Source organism: Stenella coeruleoalba, assembly GCF_951394435.1.
Source record: "Stenella coeruleoalba genome assembly, chromosome: 6".
NCBI lineage: Eukaryota > Metazoa > Chordata > Mammalia > Artiodactyla > Delphinidae > Stenella > Stenella coeruleoalba.
In genome coordinates this window covers 62,635,837-62,653,361 of record NC_137151.1, presented here as the reverse complement: position 1 = coordinate 62,653,361, position 17,525 = coordinate 62,635,837, and the positions used below count along the sequence as shown (strand labels likewise).

General features: G+C 38.9%; 1 protein-coding gene across 1 annotated transcript in view; it reads left to right on the top strand.

Moving 5' to 3' along the window:
* LOC307187806 (sodium channel protein type 1 subunit alpha) overlaps positions 1–17,525 on the top strand; it is a 204,098-nt gene that overhangs the window by 24,495 nt on the left and 162,078 nt on the right. Inside the window, exons 5-6 of the mRNA XM_079924343.1 lie at positions 1,668–1,734; positions 13,709–13,792. The gene's annotated coding sequence lies outside the window, so the exon portion shown is untranslated. The remainder of the gene's footprint in view (positions 1–1,667; positions 1,735–13,708; positions 13,793–17,525) is intronic.

Sequence of the window (17,525 nt, the reverse complement as noted above, 5' to 3'; positions counted from 1 at the left end):
GGTCACTCAGGTCAAGTTCAGTTGTATGAGTGGATACAGTTTAAAACTGCAAAATATCATAAAGTGCTATAATTAATGTTAAATTACACATATTTCAGGATTCCTTGCAAGCCCCTACCAGGAACAGAAAGAAGAACTCCTTTTAAATTGTCCTTTATCTCTAAGTTTCTTTAGGATGTTGGCTTTGACATTAAGATATAACTGGGCTAAAAGCTGCCATGTAGCCCTTGAAAAATTATGTTGCTACCCAAGAAGAAAAACATTTGAAATGTGCAGGTCCCATTTATCATGAATGTGGTTTTTTAAAGTCATAAAAATAAAAGAGGATTGTGGTTTTTAAAAAAAATGTTATACAACTATAAAACTTGGGATTAAAATGCACTTAAGTTTAGTCTCACTTATTTTGTACATGATTACACAGATTCACAGATGGGAAATATATTCAAGGTCATAAAAGAAAAGACTATTTAATGGTAAAAGTAGGACTATAAACCAAGTTGTTTTTATTCCAAATCAAAACACGTGCCACAGCACTACACTGCCTTGTTTCATAATTTCTTGATAAATATAAATTTACATGTACTAAGTAAAAATGTCAAGTCATACATTTAGAAATTTCAAAGACACTGAAAACATGCTAAAACTAAAGACTCATAATTTGCTTGGGGTAGTGACATTGCTCAGTTTTAAAATATCACACATAAACCAGTCCTCTAATGAACATCTTATTGCCTTCATTCCTTTAAAAAAAAAGTGTCACCTGTCATTGAATATGCAAAATAAAATGCATCAACAGGCATTAATAAGCCGTAGAACTTGGTGAATTCTCCTGGAGAATATTTTTATGGTGAAAGCTTGGCAACCGTTCCTGTGATTAATCATAATGGTACACAAACCGTCAGATCCAGATAAACAGGCCTATTCCTTCTTTCTGGAATATTTCCCTCCTCTTTTTTCTTCAAAAACAACCACTCTACCCTCTCTGTATTCTTCCCTGTGGTAGTCCCACCTCCACTTCTCCATCCAAATCCGACTTTCCCCCAAGAAGCTATCTCAGACCACCAAAGGCAGAAGCGATCTTGTTCTCCTTTGAATTTCAACATACTTGATACATCCAGCACTTAACACTGATCATACAGTGTAATATCAGCATATATTCCCCAGACTTTAAACATTCCAAAAGGATTGAGTTGTATATTCTTAGAAGACAGGTGTGGGGTAGGGAGTCAATAAATATTCCTTGCCAATAGACTGAATACACAATAAATGGCTAAGTATCAATACATCAGAAGCTAGGATACTTTAAAAATTCAATCAGTGGATCATTGGTTAACACACATACTAAAAGTGAGCTTTCCCTAGGAAGAAGGGACACTTCCAGCCCACCCACCTTTCCTGTTAGAGAAAAGTGAGAATAAAAAAGGAATTTTTAAAAGTCAAAGAGAAGATTTTCAATGTAGTGTAATCTGAAGGTTTACTTGGTTAAAAATAGTCTTCCTCTGGCTGACCAGGGATCAAAATTCCCATCTTTACCTGAGAGAAGCAAGAGGGATAGAAGTAAACACTACTGACCACTCATCCCATGCCCAGTGACTAACATATATTTTCCCACTAAAATTTGCAACAATCCTGTGAGACATTTTTATTCCCATTTCCCCCCTCTACAGTTTGCCCTGAATGCTCAGGAACCAGGATTACAGAGAGAATGTGGTCAAGATGTGACATTTCATGCAGGTAATATTTCCTCTGCTCTGTTTTACAAAATAAATTTATGTTAAGAAATGAAATAGCTTAAGTGCTTTTATCACTCATTAGTATATATCAAATGTTATTGCTTATTAAAGAATAATTAGGGCTTAAAAATTAAACGTCAAACAACATATTACATTAAAAAACTGTCTTGGGCTTCCCTGGTGGCGCAGTGGTTGAGAGTCTGCCTGCCGATGCAGGGGACACCGGGTTCGTGCCCCGGTCGGGGAAGATCCCACATGCCGCGGAGCGGCTGGGCCTGTGAGCCATGGCCGCTGAGCCTGTGGGTCCGGAGCCTGAGCTCCGCAGTGCGAGGGGCCATAGCAGTGAGAGGCCCGCGTACCGCAAAAACAAACAAAAAAATAAATAAATAAAACCTGTCTTATATTAGTAAAGAAAGACTGTGGGTTGGAATGTGTCCTAGAAATATTTTTTCTTTAAAAAAGAGCACTAATCAAAGTCAAATTTCATCTGCTTCTGTATTTGTCAAGCTAGCCATGTGGAGCAATAGCAAAATTAGGGTTTCCTTCAACCTCCAAATCCTATGATTGGTTGATTTATAATGTTCTTTAATAGTGGAATTAGAAGCAAACTTTTTCTACCCAATTAAGCTTGCTGACAGAGTAGTTCCTTGTATATGTGGAATTTGCTTGCATTTGGGGCCCTACTGCCTGTCCTCTGCAAAGAGGGAAATGTTTTCAAATCTGAAGACATTTGCAGCTGTTGGGCTAGTTGACTAATCACTTCTGAGATTTTCTTCCCCAAAGTAAAAATCATCTGGGGACTAATTGCTACTCAGACTAATAATAGAGCTTGATACTTCTGAAGATCTTTTCATCACTGGATTTCACAAGTCTTCTGAGCCATCTCTGAAATCCTGAGCTTCTCAACCAAAATCCAGGTAGAGGCTTGAATAACAGAGATTCTCTGTGACAGGTGTGGGGTTAGGGTTGCACATTCTTCATTCACATTTTCCACCTCACATCCAGGAGACCCTATACTTGATTAGTAGAATCCTGCAGTGTGATGAGCTGCGAAGAGCACTGCATGCTGAGTTCCACGACCTGGGATGCATCTGGGCTCCATCTTAACAGAAGCAAGGCATCAGATAAGTGACTGCCTTACAGACCTCATGTAGATCTGGTAAGCATCTAGGTCTCTAGGGAATAAAGTTATAAACATTCCTTAAAAGTATTAGGCACATTCATACAACTATAAATTATGATGAACATTTAACTGTCATTAGCCCAACATTCTCAATTTCTTCAGTTATTAAAAAAAAAAAAGGGTGGGGGGAGAAGAAGAGGATGACTCAGCGTATGTAACGTCACTATGAAGAACATGTTTAGAGGTTTTGCTAAATGGAACACATTTAAAATTTTTTTGTAATCCAGCTATATCTACCAAAAGAGCCTGGGTTGTTTATTTTTCATTTCAATAATTGATTTTTCATTTATTTGACCCTAGTCAAGAAACCCTATATGTTGGCCAAGCCTTAGGGACAACTAGCTATGTGGCTTTAGGCAAATTATCTAAATTTTTTCAAATCTTTTTCGTACTGAAAAGTTGGGAAGTAGGAAAGAGATGAGGCAGAAGGAACAAACAAATGGGTCTGGGTTACCCAGGTCAGCATCAACAACCTGAATTTTCCACCTCCAGGAGAACTCTGGCCTTAAACAAAGGGAGCTCTGCTGGTTTAGAGTTCTATATACTCACAGATGTTCACATCAAAATGTGTGAGAGGATCAAGACTTGCTATTTGAAGACAGAATTTCTAAAATTGTGTTCCAAATACAATAGTTTAGTTTGGAATTCTGACTAAAAATGCCTGAGGACTTGGCAGAAGTAATAAAGGGTGGCACACAAGAAATGTATGTTGACTTCTTGATTTGCTGATACACTAAAAATTTTTATTGGACAGAACTGAGGCCCATCCTGAGAAAACATAAATTCCAAAAGTAAATTAATTAGAAGGAATCTTGGAAGAGTATGTGTACTTTCTCCATCTTTTTTTTTAATAAAAAAGGCAGGGTAGAGTGGTGAAATCTGTTTAACACCTATCACAGGGTTATTATAAGAATAAAATAGTAAACCAAATGTGAGAGTTTAGGGAAACTAGAACCTCTTATATAATATTGGGCCAAAATATGAAATTTAAACTCTATTAATAATAGATATCATTTTTTATAATTTTTGGAGTGTTTTCAAATAGACTTCCAATATCTAGCTTCTCAAAAGAGAAAAGTATTTTGTAATTCTTACATATGGTTTAAAGCATGAAGAGAACAGTCAAAGTACAGCTGCTACTACAGACAGGTTTTTAAATTTTTTTTAAATCAAGCCATTGCCTGCAATTGGACTTTTGAAGTACAGATATTGCTTATTTTAAGAAATATATATTTTTCCTGGAAAAACTGAATGTAAAGACAACTATTAAATGACATTTTCAGTGAAAATTTGTTGCTCTCTTACAAAGTGAAGCATCTTTTTAAAGGCTGTATCATTATTCCTAGTATTTTCTATTTCATAGGTCTGGATTTGTATATGTTTGACCTTCTTAAAGTAGAGGGAGTTCATCTTTATTATTATTTTTTAACAGATCTTTATTGGAGTATAATTGCTTCACAATACTGTGTTTGTTTCTGTTGTACATCAAAGTGAATCAGCCATATGCATACATATATCCCCATATCCCCTCCCTCTTGAGCCTCCCTCCCACCATCCCTATTCCACCCCTCTAGGTCATCGCAAAGCACCGAGCTGATCTCCCTGTGCTTCACACTAGCTATTTTACATTCGGTAGTCTGTATATGTCGTTGCTTCACCCCATCTTCGCTCTCACTTCACCCCAGCTTCCCCCTCCCACCCCGTGTCCTCAAGTCCATTCTCTATGTCTACATCTTTATTCCTGCCCTGCCACTAGGTTCATCAGTACCATTTTTTTTTTTAGATTCCATATATATGCGTTAGCATACAGTATTTGTTTTTCTCTTTCTGACTTCACTCTGTATGACAGACTCTAGGTCCATCCACCTCACTACAAATAACTCAATTCCGTTTCTTTTTATGGCTGAGTAATATTCTATTGTATATATGCGCCACATTTTCTTTATCCATTCATCTGTTGAGGGACATTTAGGTTGGTTCCATGTCCTGACTACTGTAAATAGTGCTGCAATGAACGTTGTGGTATCTGTCTCTTTTTGAATTATGGTTTTCTCAGGGTATATCCCCAATAGTGGGATTGCTGGGTCATATGGTAGTCTATTTTTAGATTTTTAAGGAACCTCCATACTGTTCTTCATAGTGGTTGCATCAATTTACATTCCCACCAGCAGTGCAGGAGGGTTCCCTTTTCACCACACCCTTTCCAGCATTTCTTGCTTCTAGATTTTTTGATAATGGCCATTCTGACTGGTGTGAGGTGATACCTCACTGTAGTTTTGATTTGCATTTCTCTAATAATTAGTGTTGTTGAGAATCTTTTCATGTGCTTCTTGGCCATCTGTATGTCTTCCTTGGAGAAATGTCTATTTAGATCTTCTGCCCATTTTTTAATTGAATTATTTGTTCTTCTGATATTGAGCTCTATGAGCTGTTTGTATATTTTGGAAATTAATCCTTTGTCCATTGTTTCATTTGCAAATATTTTCTCCCATTCTGAGGGTTGTCTTTTCGTCTTGTTTATGGTTTCCTTTGCTGTGCAAATCTTTTAAGTTTAATTAGGTCTCATTTGTTTATTTTTGTTTTTATTTTCATTACTCTAGGAGGTGGGTCAAAAAAGATCTTGCTGTGATTTATGTCAAAGAGTGTTTTTCCTACATTTTCCTCTGAGAGTTTTATAGTGCCTGGTCTTACATTTAGGTCCTTAATCCATTTGGACTTTATTTTTGTGTATGGTGTTAGGGAGTGTTCTAATTTCATTCTTTTACATATAGCTGTCCAATTTTCCAAGCACCGCTTATTGAAGAGACTGTCTTTTCTCCATTGTATATTCTTGCCTCCTTTGTCATAGATTATGTGACCATAATCTTGGGTGCTTGGGTTTGTCTCTGGGCTTTCCTGTTCCATTGATCTATATTTCTATTTTTGTGCCAGTACTGTACTGTCTTGACTTCTGCAGCTTTGTAGTATAGTTTGAAGTCAGGGAGCCTGATTCCTCCAGCTCTGTTTTTCTTTCTCAAGATTGCTTTGGCTATTTGAGGTCTTCTGTGTTTCCATACGAATTGTAAAATTTTCTGTTCTAATTCTGTGAAGAATGCCATTGGTAGTTTGACAGGGATTGCATTGAATCTGTAGATTGCTTTGGTAGTACAGTCATTTTTACAATGTTGATTCTTCCAATCCAAGAACATGGTATATTTCTCCATCTGTTTATGTCATTTTGATGTCTTTCATCAGTGTTTCATAGTTTTCTGAATACAAGTCTTTTGCCTCCTTAGGTAGGTTTATTCCTAGGTATTTTATTCTTTTTGTTGGGATGGTAAATGGGATTGTTTCCTTAATTTCTCTTTCTGATTTTTCATTGTTAGTGTGTGGGAATGCCAGAGATTTCTGTGCATTAATTTTGTATCCGCCAACCTTACCAAATTCATTGATTAATTCTAATCGTTTTCTGGTGGCATTTTTAGGATTTTCTACATATAGTATCATGACATATGCAAACAGTGACAGTTTTACTACTTCTTTTCCAATTTGGATTCCTTTTATTTCTTTTTCTTCTCTGATTGCCGTGACTGGGACTTCCAAAACTATGTTGAATAGGAGTGGTGAGAGTGGACATCCTTGTCTTGTTCCTGATCTTAGTGGAAATGCTTTCAGTTTTTCACCATGGAGTATGATGTTTGCTGTGGGTTTGTCATATATGGCCTTTATTATGTTGAGGTAGGTTCCCTCTATGCCCATTTTCTTGAGGGTTTTTATCATAAATGGGCGTTGAATTTTGTCGACAGCTTTTTTGCATCTATTGAGATTATCATATGGTGTTTATTCCTTAATTTGTTAATATGGTGTATCACATTGATTGATTTGCTTATATTGAAGAATCCTTACATCTCTGGGATAAATCCCACTTGATCATGGTGTATAATCCTTTTTATATGTTGTTGGATTATGTTTGCTATTATTTTGTTTAGGATTTTTGCATCTATGTTCATCAGTGATATTGGTCTATAATTTTCTTTTTTGTGATATCTTTGTCTGGTTTTGGTATCAGGGTGATGGTGGCTTCATAGAATGAATTTGGGAGTGCTCCTCCCTCAGCAATTTTTTGGTAGAGTTTGAGAAGGATCGGGTGTTAGCTCTTCTCTAAATGTTTGATAGAATTCACCTGTGAAGCCATCTGGTCCTGGGCTTTTGTTTGTTGGAAGATTTTTAATTACAGTTTCAATTTCATTACTTGTGATAGGTCTGTTTATATTTTCTAATTCTTCCTGGTTCAGTCTTGGAAAGTTGTACCTTTCCAAGAATTTGTCCATTTCTTCGTGGTTGTCCATCTTATTGGCATATAGTTGTTTGTAATAGTCTCTTATAATCCTTTGTATTTCTATGGTGTCAGTTGTAATTTCTCCTTTTTCATTTCTAATTTTATTGATTTGCGTCCTCTCCCTTTTTATCTTGTTGGGTCTGGCTAAGGGTTTATCAATTTTGTTTATCTTCTCAAAGAACCAGCTTTTAGTTTTATTGATCTTTGCTACTGTTTTCTTCATTTCTATTTCATTTATTTCTGCTCTGATCTTTATGATCTCTTTCCTTCTACTGACTTTGAGTTTTCTTTGTTCTTCTTTCTCTAGTTGCTTTAGGTGTAAGGTTAGATTGTTTATTTGAGATTTTTCTTGTTTCTTGAGGTGAGATTGAATTGCTATAAAGTTCTCTGTTAGAACTGCTTTCGCTGTGTCCCATAGGTTTTGGGTCATCATGTTTTGTTGTCATTTATTTCTAGGTATTTTTTTATTTCTTCTTTGATTTCTTCAGTGATCTCTTGGTAATTTAGTAGTGCACTGTTTAGCCTCCATCTGTGGATTTTACAGTTTTTTTCCTGTAATTGATTTCCCATCTCATAGGATTTTGGTCCGAAAAGATGCTTGATACAATTTCAATTTTCTTAAATTTTCTGAGGCTTGATTTGTGACGCAAAATGTGATCTATCCTGGAGAATGTTACATGTGCACTTGAGAAGAAAGTGTATTCTGCCAGTTTCAGGTGGAATGTTCTATAAATAGCAATTAAATCTATCTGGTCTATTGTGTCATTTAAAGCTTGTGTTTCCTTATTTATTTTCTGTTTGGATAATCTGTCCATTGGTGTAAGTGAGGTGTTAAAGTCCCCTACTATTATTGTGTTACTGTCGATTTCCCCTTTCATTGTTGTTAGCATTTGCCTTATGTATTGAGGTGCTCTTATGTTGGGTGCATAAACATTTACAATTGTTATATCTTCTTGGGTTGATCCCTTGATCATTATGTAGTGTCCTTCCTTATCTCTTGTAACAGTCTTTATTTTAAAGTCTATTTTATCTGATACAGGTATTGCTACTCCAGCTTTTTTTTTTTATTTCCATTTGCATGGAATATCTTTTTCCATCCCTCACTTTCAGTCTGTATGTGCCCCTAGGTATGAAGTGGATCTCTTGTAGACAGCATGTATATGGGTCTTGTTTTTGTATCCATTCAACCAGTCTGTGTCTTTTGGTTGGGTCATTTAATCTATTTACATTCAAGGTTATTATCAACATGTATGTTCCTATTACCATTTTCTTAATTGTTTTGGATTTGTTTCTGTGGGTCTTTTTCTTCTCTGTGTTTCCCGCGTAGAGAAGTTCCTTTAGCATTTGTTGTAGAGCTGGTTTGGTGGTGCTGAATTCTCTTGGCTTTTTCTTGTCTGAAAAGCTTTTGATTTCTCTGTGGATTCTGAATAAGATCCTTACTGGGTAGAGTAATCTTGGTTGTAGGCTTTTCTCTTTCATCACTTTAAGTATATCCTGCCATTCCCCTCTGGCCTGCAGAGTTTCTGCTGAAAAATCAGCTGATAACCTTATGAGGATTCCTTTCTATGGTATTTTGTTGCTGCTTTTTTTTTTTTTTTTTTTTTGCGTATGCTGGCCTCTCACTGTTGTGGCCTCTCCCATTGCGGAGCACAGGCTCCGGACACGCAGGCTCAGCAGCCATGGCTCACGGGCCCAGCCGCTCCGCGGCATGTGGGATCTTCCTGGACTGGGGCACGAACCCTTGCTGCTTTTAATATTTTTTCTTTCAATTTAATTTTTGTTAGTTTGACTGATATGTGTCTTGGTGTGTTTTTCCTAGGGTTTATCCTGTATGGGACTCTCTGTGCTTCCTGGACTTGGGTGACTATTTCCTTTCCCATGTTAGGGAAGTTTTCCACTGTAATCTCTTCAAATATTTTCTCAGACCCTTTCTTTTTCTCTTCTTCTTCTGGGACTCCTATAATTTGAATTTTGGTGCATTTAGTGTTGTCCCAGAGGCCTCTGAGATTGTCTTCAATTCTTTTCATTCTTTTTTCTTTATTCTGCTCCTCGGCAGTTATTTCCACCATTTTGTCTTCCAGCTCACTTATTCGTTCTTCTGCCTCTTTATTCTGTTATTGATTCCTTCTAGTGTATTTTTCACTTCAGTTATTGTGTTGTTCACCTGTGTTTGTTTGTTCTTTAGTTCTTCTACATCTTTGTTAAACATTTCTTGTATTTTCTCAATCTGTGCCTCCATTTTATTTCCTAGATTCTGGATCATCTTTACTATCATTACTCTGAATTCTTTTTCAGGTAGACTGCCTGTTTCCTCTTTATTTATTTGGTCTTGTAGGATTTTACCTTGCTCCTTCATCTGTGACATATTTTTTTGCTGTCTCTCTCTCTCTTTTTTTTTTTTTTTTTTTGTGGTACGCGGGCCTCTCACTGTTGTGGCCTCTCCCTTTGCGGAGCACAGGCTCCGGATGCGCAGGCTCAGTGGCCATTGCTCACGGGCCCAGCTGCTCCGCGGCATGTGGGATCTTCCTGGACTGGGGCACGAACCTGTGTCCCCTGCATCGGCAGGCAGACTCTCAACCACTGCGCCACCAGGGAAGCCCTCTCTTTTTTTTTTTACGAGTGGGATTATGTTCCTATCTTACTCATTGTTTGGCCTATGGCTTTCAGCACTGGAGTTTGTAGGCTGCTGGGTAGAGCTGGGTCTTGGTGCTGAGATGAGGACCTCCGGGAGACCTCACTCTGATGAATATTTCCTGGAGTCTGAGGTTCTCCGGTCCTGGAGGGCCCCTCCCGCCCACCTCTCCTGATCTTCCCAGCCTCCCTCCTATGCCCCCAGGACCCATGTAGCCTGGAGCGGGCTTTGGAGGGCAGGGGATTGGCCTGGGAGCTCAGCAGTTTCCCCATGCCCGAGTTGGTGGGGCAAATGCCTTCCACTCTCCCCCCACCTGCCTCTCCTGTTCTCTCCTGGCCTCCCTCCTACACCTTAGGACCTACCCATCCCAGAGGGGCCCTCTGAGGGCGTAGGACCTGGCCTGAGAGCCAGGCAGACTTCCGCGGCGATTGGACAGGAGAAACCCTGGGCGCAGTCCCACTCCCCTCTGATCCGAGCCCCCCAAGGGTCCCTTCAGGTGTGGGAACCCCTCCCCTCTCTCAGCCACCCCTCAGGGGCTCTGATCCTGTCCGGCCTCCACCTCTCCTCCCTCCTCAGTCCTCCCCACGTTCTACCGGCTCGCTTGGGGGTTCCTCCTGTCCCCTTGGGTGTCGGGGTTGCCCACTAGCATCCAGCAGGTGCCCTAGTTGTGGGAAGACACAAACTCTGTTTCTTTTCACACTACCATCTTGACTCTGCCCCTCATCTTTATTATTAATAATCACAATTTTTATTGCATGGAACGGTTATTAAATGCATAGTATTTCCCAGGAAGGCTTCATTTTAGGTGCTGGAAATTCAAAACTGAATAAAACACAGTACTGGTTCTTAAGTAGTTGACCAGTTAGTTGAGGGAGGTGGTATAGAAGCAAACATATTTACTAAATGTCATATAAACACACTAGGGCTTTATAGGTCACAGTAATATCCCAACAATCAGTACTATTTTCTACCTGGATGGGGTAGAGGTATCTGAAATGCTGCTTGAAAAAAACTCGTCCTTAAACCTAATAGGTTTCACTGATGATGGGAAAGGCAAAGCCAGGGGTGTTGGGTGAGGGGAAAAAAGTGACCCCAACAGAAGGAACAACCTGAGCAAATTGGTAGAGTCATGAAATAGCATAAAGATTTCTCATATCTGCAAGTTTCAGTGAGACTGAAACACTGGCCAAAATCAGTGAGAAGGAAAGTAAACTGTTTCTTTTGACTTGATCTGAGAACTATTCATAGATCTGGAAGGAAATTCCTGAGTAAGGCTAACTGTGTGGAGGTGGACTGGTAGTAGAATGTGGGGATTCTGGAAGAGACAAGACAGTGCAGTCATGGCAGCCCTTTAGGGCTACAACAGAGGTAACCTGACATATTGATGAAGAACCAGGGCTGCGCGTGCTGAGATGCCACCCAGGAAACCAACTTGGAAACGAGAAAACACCAGAAAGGACAAAAATTGAGCATGTCTCTTCCTTCTTCCCAGGTACCCTTCTCCCCACATCCTCCCCTCCACACACATATTCCAACCTGGATGATTCTCCTTCTTATCTAAAAGCTTAGGTATTCCAGGGTGTGTGTGTGTGTGTGTGTGTGTGTTTAAAGAAGAATGGCAACCAGGAAGGAGAAAATAAAGCTTTTTTCTGAAGGGTGCCTCTTTCTAGTTTAAGAAGAACACCTGCTTTGAATATATTCTAGCAGCTTTAGAAGAGAATCCAAGACTGAAAATATGGAAAGGCAAAATTATAAATCTACAAACACCCTGGTTCGTTAGCCACTGATTACAGAGCAAATTTAAATGAAAGCAGTCTCTGGATTGCCTAGGGATTCATCCTCAACACCAATCAACGTATTCATTCTCTATCTTCCCCAATCTCTCTGTCTCTCTTTCCCTTTGTCTCTGTCTCCTTCCTCCCTCCTTCTCTCCTTCTCTCCTCCTTTTCTCCTGCTGGAAGTCATCTGATTCAGAGCAACAGATGCAGTGCAGGACAGCAATAGATACAAAACCTCAACAATGAGCTTAAGAAAACCTCGTCAGCACTGGCCACCATTCACGTTAGTCACCACATTAGCTGGCCCGTCTTATTGTCCACACGTTTAGATGGACAAACTGGACTTTGGATTGTGGCATCACTGATGTGCAATTGCTTTTCCCCAGCTCCCTAAGGAAAGAGATCACTTAACCAGATTCCTCTAGGCCACTACCACACGGACTGAGTGAGCCTCATCCTTGTCAATTCCAACACAGACTCAAGGGCACTAATTTAAACATACCTGCTTCAGGTATGTATCAATAATATATTTTTCAGACCACTTCTCTCTGTTTCTACTGATACCTAATCTACTTCTTAATTATTACAGAATAGCCTTTTAACTATTTAGGGTTTATCTCAGAGGTCTCTAGAATTTTCTTTTCTAGAGCTGAATCTTTGTCTTTACCACCCCAGTTTTCTTATAATATCAAGTCACTTTCATTCAGTTCCATGTTCTCTCTCTATGCCTCTCTCTGTGTCCCTTTCTCTCTTCTCCCTCTTCCTCTCCCTCTCCCTCTCTTTCTCTTTCTCGCTCTCTCCGCCCTCCCACCACCCACCCGCATACACACCACTTGTACTAAGCCCTCTGGGAAGTGTAAAATAAGTTTATAATCCCCTCAGGCTGATTAATTGAGCTATTAGTGTTGAGACAGATACAGTTATTCTTTTTCTCCTTCTTCCTTATTAAGAGAACCCCAATTTTGTTTGAAACATCTAACGATCCAACTTGAAAGCTATCTTTCCCGGCTTCTCTCTTGCCACTATAAGTAGCCATATAACAATTCTGGCCAGTGAGACCCATGAAGAAGTCTGCTGAGGATTTCTGAGAAATTCGCTTTCCTGATACAGGCTGCAACCCTTCCTCCTTGTATTTTCTTACATCCTGCCTGAAATGCCAAAGTGATACCCAAGCATTAGCTGGATGTTATGTTCAGAATGGATTTAGAAACCGTTCTTTCAAAATTCATATAAACAAGCCATGTTTCTCATAGCATATGGAACTGTTCCAATTTGGGGTACTTTATTTAAAATGTAAAACTATAGACCTGAATTTCAGGTACTATAATGTAAACATTTGAATACCTGTACTAAAGTTTCTCTGATCTCCTTAGGTGGAAGAAAAAGGATGCGATCTCATTTCCAGGTGCAAAATATAACCAATCATGCCACCAACACAAGGAGAGATCCGCTACACCCACTGTTAAATCCTCTCAGTTCTCTAATTTAAATTTATTTATTTAGGGCTGTGTTGGGTCTTAGTTTCTGTGCGAGGTCTTTCTCTAGTTGCGGCGAGTGGGGGCCACTCTTCATCGCGGTGCGCAGACCTTTCACTGTCGCGGCCTCTCGTTGCGGAGCACAGGCTCCAGACGTGCAGGCTCAGTAGTTGTGGCGCACGGGCCTAGTCGCTCCGCGGCATGTGGGATCTTCCCAGACCAGGGCTTGAACCCGTGTCCCCTGCATTGGCAGGCAGATTCTCAACCACTGTGCCACCAGGGAAGCCCTCAGTTCTCTAATTTAATCTCAAAAGACAATAATTGGCAAAAGATGATATATTTTCAAAAGATGCTTCAACTGCAAAGATGAAAAGTAGGCAGAGAGATCTTGATGACCACAATAACTTATGCTCCCTTCTGAAAAATGGCTGCCCAGCCAGGGACAACATTTCTCAGCCTCCCATTGCATCTAGGTGGAGCTATGTGACTATTCCTCACCATTTAAATGTAAGCCAGTCATGTGTACCTCTTCTGGGCTGAAGAGGTATGTGTAACTCTTCACGATCTCTTTTTTGTTATCTTACTCTAGAGGCAGGAGGAGCCGCAAGAAGGATCCATGAATCATCATGCGGAAGGCCGCCTGCCAACCAGGAACAACCACGTAGATCTTTGCGTGAGTAAGAAATACAGTTTCATTGTACTAAGCTACCAAGACTTTTGGGTGTATTTGTTGCCGAAGCTAGTGTTAACTCTAAATAATAGAAAGGGCAAAAATTAAAGTCTCACATTTTACTGAGCTAAACCTGAGATAACCGAAAAAGTATTAAAGTGATTGAGCTGACCTAGAAATAATTACGTTTTCTGCCATTAGGCAAAAATGGGACAGTAAAATAGAAATTAAATTAATTTATAGGGAAATGAAGAAAGTTGCAATTTTGTCCTCTCTTGAGTTTGCGACTTGTAAAACTCATACCTGCCAGGTACTAAACATATTTTATTTTTGCTGTTTCCAGTTAGGCTGGGAATAGTCTTGGTGTTCTGCAAAGAATTGCCTCACTTATTTCTGTAAGAAAGTGAAATAAATACCTTGCTCCTCATGGCTATTCAGTGACGTAGAAGCTACTGCAATATTCAATTTTTTTCCAAGTAGGTTATTTCAAGGTGATTGTGACTTGGGTTCAGAAGTCAACTATCTTCCTTTAAAAGTTAAATTTGGTAGAAATTATGAATGCCATCATTTTTTTCCTCTAAGATTAGAGAGCTTCTATTCTTCTGTGCCCAGGAACCCTCTATAAGTTTAAAGTAAAACTTTTGGCTTGAGGGGTCATTTTGTTCCAGGTTTTTTAAAAGATGTCAGTGTTATTCCAGACAATATAAAGAACAGCTTCTGGTTTAGAGAGGCACTCTTGTGACCTAGTTGGGTTATCTGATAAAGTTTTCCATGGCTCAGCGGGAGGCACCATGTGCTTTTCAGTCTAGCTGATTCCAACAAGACAACAGACAAAACTGAAACAAATGAAGAAAAGCCTCTTTTCTAAATTAGTGAGACACCATTTTACTTAGTAGTTGCATAAATTTTAAGGGTTAGAGCTTTAATTCAGTGTCCATTTAATCTTTTATAGAATTTTTTATAGCATCTTTTATAGAATCTTTCCAGAAAGAAACAGCTTTAGACAACCTTGATTGTGATTATGGGCTGAGTATGAGATGAAATGGCAGATGGGATTATTTTCCCTTTTTCATTCTGAAAAGTTTATCTCCAGCTTTCTCTTTGTATCTATTTGACGACAGTGTAGTTATAAATCCATTGTTTCCCAGGTAACGTTCTATTGCAAAAGTAGGATAATTTTTTCCATAGAAGAGCCAGATATAAAATGAGAAAACTTTTCCTTCTTTTGAAAGATAAATCAGCTTAAACTAAATGATCACACTTCAGAATTTTCCCAGAATCACCAAAACTGTATGCTAAGGGAGAATGGAAGCACCTCACTTTGCTTTAAAAACAGAACCCCAGCTCTGTTGGGGGTGGCAATGAGTTCAGCTAAAAACACAATTTTTCCAGACTCCCCCCACCCCCAGGAGGGGTGGCATTTTTACAGTTACATCCCAGAAGACGTAAGTCAAAGTCTGTTCTGGGAAAGCTCTTGGAGAAAGCTGATCCAGCTAGCACTTGCCTTTTGCCTTTTGCCTTTTGCACTTTCTGTCCTCCTGCCTAGAATGCAGTCAGGATGCAAGAGGTGAGGGAGCCATTCTGAGACCACAAGGCAACAAATCAGAGGATAAAAGCCACATACTAAGGATGGCCAAGTGGAAGGAAAAATGAGCTTAGAGCCCTGAGGACTGTGGGTCTGCCAGGACTGTGAAATCCTAACTTAATGTCATTTGACCTTAATGTCACTTGTTTCAACTTAATGTCACTTGAGTAAAACAAAACCTCTATTTGGTTAACCTAGTGAAAGTTGGATTATCTCTTACGGGCTGTCAAACCTATACCAAGTTGATCTAATTAGGTTGCAAGGAATACACTGAAAAAAAAATTTATAAGAGCAGATTCTAAACAAGCATTTCAGGAGCATTCATTTACTTTGGCACTTATTTAAGTCATACATTCATAAATCATTCTTATACTTTCCTTAAAATGACTCCTCCAAGGAATTCTACTTGGCAATAACATATGCAACTCTCATAGAAGGGTCAATGTGGATGCATTTCACCCCTCCATTTATTCATTCAGCAAACATTTATTGAGGGCGCAGTAACCCCTGTGCTGTGGGCAGGGATGCAAAAATGAAAAAGAAGTGCCTGACTACAAAAGGCTCAGTTTGCTTGAAAGTAACAAGACAGAATCTCTTTTGAAACATTCTGTTTTCCAGTCCTTTGCTTCCTATGGGTTATTTCATGTACATTAGCTCTCCAAGAGACAGATAAGCCGAGCACCACAATCAATATCAACAAAATAAAAGAACTTGAACCACCAACATGGTATCCAGTGCTGAATGTTCAGAATACTATTTCATAATTTGACATTTTAGTTAACTATCATACCAGTATGTTCATTACAGTTGTGAGAAATAATTGAAGAAAATTTCTCATTCTGTCCACTACAAAACGTGTTTTTCAAAAATCAGAATACTGCTAGAAGCAGATATTTAATGCTATTCCACTTTGTTCTGTCATTCCTATGATAAAAAAATTATTGTACATCAGGCCTTTATACCAGTACTAAAGGACAGTTATTCACTGTGTTATGGTCAGCAAAGTACCAGTGACTATCAAGAAAACCACTTTCTACTCACTTCTTCGTGTCACCATCAGCCCATCATTTAACTTCTTTCTACCTCTGTTTCCTTAGGGGTTACGTGATGGGGTGGAATTAAACTATTGTGTTGTTTCGTAGACCTAAGCTTCTCTTATTTCCCTCCTGTATTCTCGGTGGGATGCATTAGTAGACAAGTTTCCTGACTAAGAACAGGACATTAAGATTAGTTTTAAAAGATGCATGGCTTCTTTTCTGTTTCTACTGCCTTGGGAATTATATATCTTAGCCCATATCCCATACAAAACCACAGTTTTATGTATAATTAAACAATATAATATCATATTAATAATACCATATCACTTTACTCAGGATCAGAATATAGGACTGTTTTTATTATTTCCAGGTTTTAAGGACCTAACTTGTATTGCACGCATTTTAGGTAATTGAATGAAAATTAGATGTAGAGTGCATTGTTTTTAATTTGCTGTTCCAAAGTATCCCCCAGATATCCAGGAGTGAGTCTAAGAAAGCTTATTTAAAAGCACAGTGATCCTCTTGCCTTATTCTGAGAAACTGCTTTCAAAGTCTAAAAAAAGATTCATTTTACGCAAAATCTGAATGCTGAAATTCAGATCTTTTTAGTATAGACAGTAGAAGTAATTAACACATTTGATAGTTATCTGCAAACCACCACAGAGAGGTACCTGCTTCTCTTACTACTTTCATGAAAATATCTGAAACTGAAATACATGAAACACAGCCAGTTTAACCCACCTCATTCTGAATTTGATACACAGGATTATAAATGCTATCATCTTGCTTACAATAAGATGTTCAAGGGACATGAACACTCTTTACAAATCCTTTAGTTATCATCCTGCAAACCAACTCACACCTGAAAGTATTCCTCTATTACAAATACACATATTCCCCTATACTTACCACAATGAGTTAAAGGTAGAAGCTCCGTGGTAGCCTTTGAGTCATTACTTTGCTTTACCATTCCCTTCATCTGAGGTGTCATGGCACAGTCCTTTACAGACAGCCAGTCATTCTGTTAGGTTTACTGCAAACACCGAAAGAGGTATCTTGTACTTGCTGGAAGACTTAGCTTCTATGCTTCTGGTCATTCTCCCCACAAAAAGAA